This window comes from Dipodomys ordii, unplaced genomic scaffold (genome assembly GCF_000151885.1).
Source record: "Dipodomys ordii isolate 6190 unplaced genomic scaffold, Dord_2.0 Scaffold26, whole genome shotgun sequence".
Classification (NCBI taxonomy): domain Eukaryota; kingdom Metazoa; phylum Chordata; class Mammalia; order Rodentia; family Heteromyidae; genus Dipodomys; species Dipodomys ordii.
The window spans coordinates 15,168,872-15,175,151 of NW_012267242.1; positions in this window are offsets into that span (position 1 = coordinate 15,168,872).

The following is a 6,280-nucleotide window of genomic DNA, read 5'->3' on the forward strand; positions in this document are numbered from 1 at the left end:
AGGGAGGGAGGGAGGGAGGGAGGGAGGGAAATAAAAGGAAAGCCAGGAACAGATGTCTCATGGCCTATAACCCTAGCTACTTAGAAGGCTGAGATCTGAGGATCCAAGCTAGCCCCAAGAAGGAAAGTCCTTGAGATTCTTATCTTCAATAAACCATCAAAAATCTGGAAGTAGAGATCTGGCTCAAGTGGTAGAGCATTAGCCTTGAGCAAAAAAGCTCAGGGACAGCACTCAAGCCCTAGTATTCACGCGTGTGCACACACACGCACACACGTGCGCACACACAGACAAGCAAGAAAATGAACAACGTTTCTAGATTAAAAATCTCTCTGAGCCGGGCGCTGGTGGCTCACGCCTGTAATCCTAGCTACTCAGGAGGCTGAGATCTGAGGATCGCAGTTCAAAGCCAGCCCAGGCAGGAGAGACCGTGAGACTCCTATCTCCAATAAACCACCAGAAAACCGGAAGTGGCGCTGTAGCTCAAGTAGTAGAGCGCTCGCCTTGAGCTGAAGAGCTGAGGGACAGCACCCAGGCCCAGAGTTCAAGCCCCACGACCGACAAAAAAAAAAAAGTCTCTCTGATTCCTGCTCTTACGCTGTGTTGTGGTGAAAGAGTATAGCCAGAGGTGGAAAGCAGCAGGGGTGGGGGATGTTCTTCTCCCCACCCCTCACTCATCTTTTACAGGCTGGTGCCCTAAAACTGGAGAGCTGGCTGTAGGATTTCTCCCCAGCCAGAACCATAGAGGGGAGGATTCTTGTCCCTCTATTCCCTTTGCTGGCCTCTGACTGAAGCACTAGATCCCAAAGCCACACTTGTTCTGAGTTTCTCTCTCTCCTGAGCTCCAGCTGCTCCCCAGACCTGTCCTTTGGGAAGTCCCTCTGGTCCCTTAACTAGCTGTGTCACATCATCAGCACACACTGTTCACTGCTACCCCAAAGCCACATATATATAGTTCACTATTTTGGCTGAGAGAAAGCTGAGATCTGTGGTTAGGAGAGGTAGGCCCGCCTCTACCTTACCCCCAGCAGAGCATTCCCCTGCCCTTTGTAGATGCCAGGGTGAGATTCAAACCTAGGCACTTGAGTCAGATCTGTTCCTTGAGGGGATGTTGCCTGAGAAGCTTTTAGGCAAGTTTGGCTTTGTTTTTCTTTTCAGTCCTGGGGATGGAACGCAGGATATTACACATTCTAAGCATGCACTCTACCCTAGAGCTACACTCCCAGCCAAGATTTTCTTACCAGGTAAGAAAAGAGCCTTGGGAGAACTTTTGCTTCCAGCTCTTCTTCCACAAGGCCCCCATTGCTAACAGGTGGCTCCACGGCTGAAGCAATGGTCTAGTAACCAGCCAGGGTCAGGAGGACGGCTGGGGCAGAGAGGAAACACTGGCCCTTTGACGACCCCACTGAGCTGCTGATCCACTTCCAGACTGCTGGTTGTGAGGGAAATAAGCTTCCTTGTTGAAACAGTAGTGTCTGGAAATTCTATCATTTGCAGACATTATTCTGAAGGACACAATGGCCCATCTTCGCAGGATGATGCTGTGCTGTTTCTTTTCCTTCTCTTTCTTTCTTTCTTTTTCTTTCTTTTCTCTCTTTTTTTCTTTCTTTGTTTCTTTCCTTCTTTCTTTTTTGGTCTGTTGTGGGGCCAGAACTTGGAGTGTAGGTGCTGTCCCTGAGGTCTTTTGCTCAAGGCTAGTACTCTACCACTTTGTCACACAATGCCAATTCCAGTTTTCTGGTGACTGATTGGTAATAAGAATTTCCTGCCTGTGGAGGAGCAGCCATGATGAAACTCCACATGATGGGCTTAATCTTTGATAACAATAAAAAAGAAATTAGACCAAAAAAAAAAAAAAGAATTTCCTGCCTGGTCTGGCTTTGAACTGTCTCAGCTTCCTGAGTAGCTAGGATCACAGGCATGAGCCACCAGCGCCCAGCCTGAGCTAGGTTCCTTGTGCACACTCTGCCCCCAGCCATCCAACTCCTCCATAGGGTCTGCCTTATGTTCATGGCTTAACTTGGCAAGCTGCTCTGTTCTCAAACCCTTGTCAACAACTGGAATTCCTACAGCTCAGCTTCCTGTCTCTGGGTTTCTGCCCTCATCCAGATTCTGTCCTTACAGTTATTTTTTTCTAAAATAGAAAGCTGAGCCGGCGCTGGTGGCTCAAGCCTGTAATCCTACCTATTCAGCAAGCTGAGATCTGAGGATCTCATGGTTCAAAGCCAGCCCAGGCAGGAATGTCTGTGAGACTCTTATCTCCACTAAACTGCCAAAAAAAAAGCCAGAAGTAGAACTGTGGCTCAAGTGGTAGAGTGCTAATCTTGAACAAAAGAAGCTCAGAGACAGCACCCAGGTCTTCAGTTCAAGCCCTAGGACCCTCCTCACACACATAATTTATGTGTGTGTGTGTGTGTGTTTATGTTTCCTACTTAGGCATCTGTGGGCTTAATCAATGTTCAAGCCCCTGAGCATGACCTTCAAGGCTCTTGGCAACAAGGTTTCCATGCCCCCTTCTATCTTATCTCTTACCACTTGCCTCATTATGTTCTATAGCCCTTCACTGGTGGCTCTAGCTACTCAAGGAGACTAAGATCTGAGAATCCTGGTTCAGAGCCAGACCAGGCAGACAAACCCAAAAGACTTTAAACTGGAAATGGAGGTGTGGCTCAAGTGGCAGGTGAGCCAAACAAGAGTATAAATCCCTGATTTCAAGCCTCAGTATTGGCCCAGGAAAACAAACAAAACAAAACAGTTCTATAATTCTTACTCCACCAGAGAACTCACTGCACAAACTCTCACTCCTCTGCTAGTGCTCTTCCTTCATCATTGAATGTGAATGTGTACTTAGCTTCCAAACGTATTTCAAACAGCTCCTTCTCTGTGAAGTCCCTCCACATCCCAAACATTCCTTCCTCTATGAGCCCTTAGGTTGTTGTGCCATTTAGACCTCCATTATAATTCTTACTTAATATTCTAATCATATATTCAGCAGTACACTGCATTCCTTTGGGGTAATGGTGTATTTCCGCATCCTCAGTGTCTCTGGTTCATTAGACGCTGTGCTAAGTGCATTGGTAACTCTTCTGATTAGTACATTTTTGGTGGAAGAGACAGCAGAGTATCTCACTTCTGGTTCTTAATGTGCAGAATCCACTAGCCTATCCTTAGCTTCTGTCCCTCCCCTCTCCCTCCTCCCTCCTATCCTGCCCAACCTCCTCTTCCCTGAAGTGGATTTCAAGGGGGAGAAATCCACTTACTCCCAGGATCTGGCCCCCTCCTGGGTCAGTTGTAAAATGGAACAGGTCTATGAAGTAGGGTTCCCTTTGTCCTTCTGTGGGATAACTAGTCACCAAAAGATCAATGACTGAGTTGGCAATATCAAAAGCTTTCTTGTAGGTCAGGCACCAGGGTCTCACACTTCTAATCCTAGCTACTCATAAGGCTGAGATCTGAGGATCTCTGAAGCCAGAACAGGCAGAAAACAAACAAACAAACATGAGACTCCTTTTTCCAATTAACCAGCTAAGGGACAGCATCAGGCCCTGAGTACCACCACAATCAGAATGTGGTGATTTGGGGATTACAGGTGTGTGTGTGTGTGTGTGTGTGATTCCAGGGATTGGTAGACTGAAGCAGGAGAATCAAGAGTCTGAGGCCAGCCTGGGCTACATAACGAGGCTTTGACTTTTCTTTTTCTCTCAAGGCTGGTGCTCTACCACTTGAACCACAGCTCTATTTCTGGGTTTTTTGCTGGTTAGTTGGAGAGGATCCTCAGATATCAGCCTCCTGACAAGCTAGGATTACAGACATGAGCCACCACTGCCACCTGGCTTTCTTTTTCTTTTTTTTCTCTTCTCCTCTCTCTTCCTCTTTCCTCTCCTTCCCTCCTCCCCTTCCCTTTTCTCCCCTCTTCTCCTCCTCTCTTTCCCTCTCCTTCTTCCTCTCCCTTCCTCTTTCTCCTTCACCCTTCCTCCCCCTCTGCAGTACTGGTAATTGGCCTCTCCAAAATTTGGGAAAGCGTATGCCTAAACATGAACTCTTTGAGTGCAGGATCTCCTGCCCCAATCCAGAGCCTGGCCCATAGTAGGTAATCCATAAATACCTGTTAGATAAAAGTCAGATGCAGAGTTATTTCTAAGTTCCAAGAATTCATCAAACCAGCTACTCAGCAAATAAGGAATATTATATGTGTACAAATGTGTTTATTTCTACTAGGCTTTCATTACAGTGCAAACTCTGAACAATTATGCTGCCCTTAAGATATGGAGCTGGTTACAGTGATACATGCTTGTAATCCCAACTACTCAAAAGGATGAAGGAGGGGGATCTTTAGCTTGAGGCTAGCCAGGGCAACATAATGAAACTTTGTTTGTTTTTGTGGGCCGTGGGGCTTGAACTCTGGGCCTGGGCGCTGTCCCTCAGCTCTTCAACTCAAGGAGAGCCCTCTACCACTTGAGCTACAGCGCCACTTCCGGTTTTCTGGTGGTTTATTGGAGATAGGAGTCTCATGGTCTCTCCTGCCCGGGCTGGCTTTGAACCTCGATCCTCAGATCTCAGCCTCCTGAGTAGCTAGGATTACAGGCGTGAGCCACCAGCGCCCAGCTGTTTGTTTTGTTAAAAAAAAAAAAAAAGCTGGTACCAGTGGCTCACATATGTAATCCTATCTACTTGGAAGGCTAAGATCTGAGGGTCCAGGGTGGAAGCTAGCCCCAACAGGAAAAGTCCATGACACTTTTTTTATTTTCTTGTCTGTCGTGGGGCCTGAACTCTGGGCCTGGGCACTATCCCTCAGCTCTTCAGCTCAAGGTTTGCACTCTACCACTTGAGCCACAGCGCCACTTCCAGCTTTTTCTGCTTATGTGGTACTGAGGAAACGAACCAAGGGCCTCATGCATGCAAAGCAAGCATTCTACCACTGAGCCATCTTCCCAGCCCCTCCATGACACTCTTACCTCCAATTAACCACCAAAAAAGCTGGAAGCAGAACTGTGCTTCAAGTAGTAGAACACTATCCTTGAGCACAAAAGCTCAAGGACAGTGCCCAGACCATGAGTTCAAACCCTAGGACTAGAACACACACACACACACACACACACACACACACACACACACACACATCTCATGGGGATAGGGTGTAGTTTAGTGGTAGAATATTTGTCTCTCATGCTTTAGGCCCTGGGTTCAATTTCCAGCACTGGGGAGAGTGGCAGGGGTGGGGGGGAGTGGGGAGGTGGGGGCTGGGGGGATCAATTCCAGGTCTAGGAGTAAGGCCAGAATGTCATTAACAGAATTTGACAGACAGCCCCAGAAGCTGAACATAGGGCTAGCTCAATGGTATAGCTTAAGTTTAGTATGCACCAGGCACTTGGTTTAGGTTCACCCTAGCACCAAAAAACATATTTGCGATTTTTCATAACATGGAAAACATCTTCTGTTGTAAAGTTATAAGGGAGGAGGAGTAGGCAACTGAAATGAGTCATATTTATCATGCTACCAAAAGCAAGCAAACAAAATCTCACAAGCAAGAGGCTGCTAGGGAAGGAAAACAAATGTTAACAGTAACTGACATTTTCTCTTTCCTTTCCCCCCTCTCTATTTTCCAAACTGTGAAAAATGTGCAATCATTGCTTACTAATAAAGTGCACTTCATTTTTCACAACGACCCTTAGAGAGTGGGGCAGAAGTGGTTCCAGGCTCAAGACTCCGGGGACTCACCCCTCTGCTGCCGCCTCATCCCATTACCAGGGATGCCCGCTGGGGCTGAGCAGGCTAGACACATCCCAAGGCCCCATGGCTCTGGCCTTCCCCACGCCAAACCTCAAACCAGCTGTCCAGCAGTTCCAGTCTGGAAATGCTGACTGCAGGAAAGCAGTCAGTACCCCCACAGGTAGACAGCCCAGCCCTCCGGGGGCAGGGCCTCCCCCCAAACCTTACTATTTAGGAATTCCCAGAAAGGATTCACTGAGGGAATTTCCCAGACAGACAGACAGACTCAACTACTCTCAACCTTGAACACAGATGTTTGCCTGGGGGGTGGCGGCGCTGAGAGCCAACGCAGGTACACAACTCTGCGGTGAGGGTGAGAGTCAACCCAAAGCATGAGTCAAGACCAGACCCGCCTGGGCAAGCTAGAGGCTGACAAGAGAGGGGCCCAGAGGTGGTCACCATATTGAGGAGTCCCTTGTGTGGTCTTAGTAGCACAGTACCTGCAGCTCACCTTTATGTCCGCTAGGCGGCGCGGCGGTTCCAGGAGGGGTCAGAGCGGTGTGGCTGGGGGGGC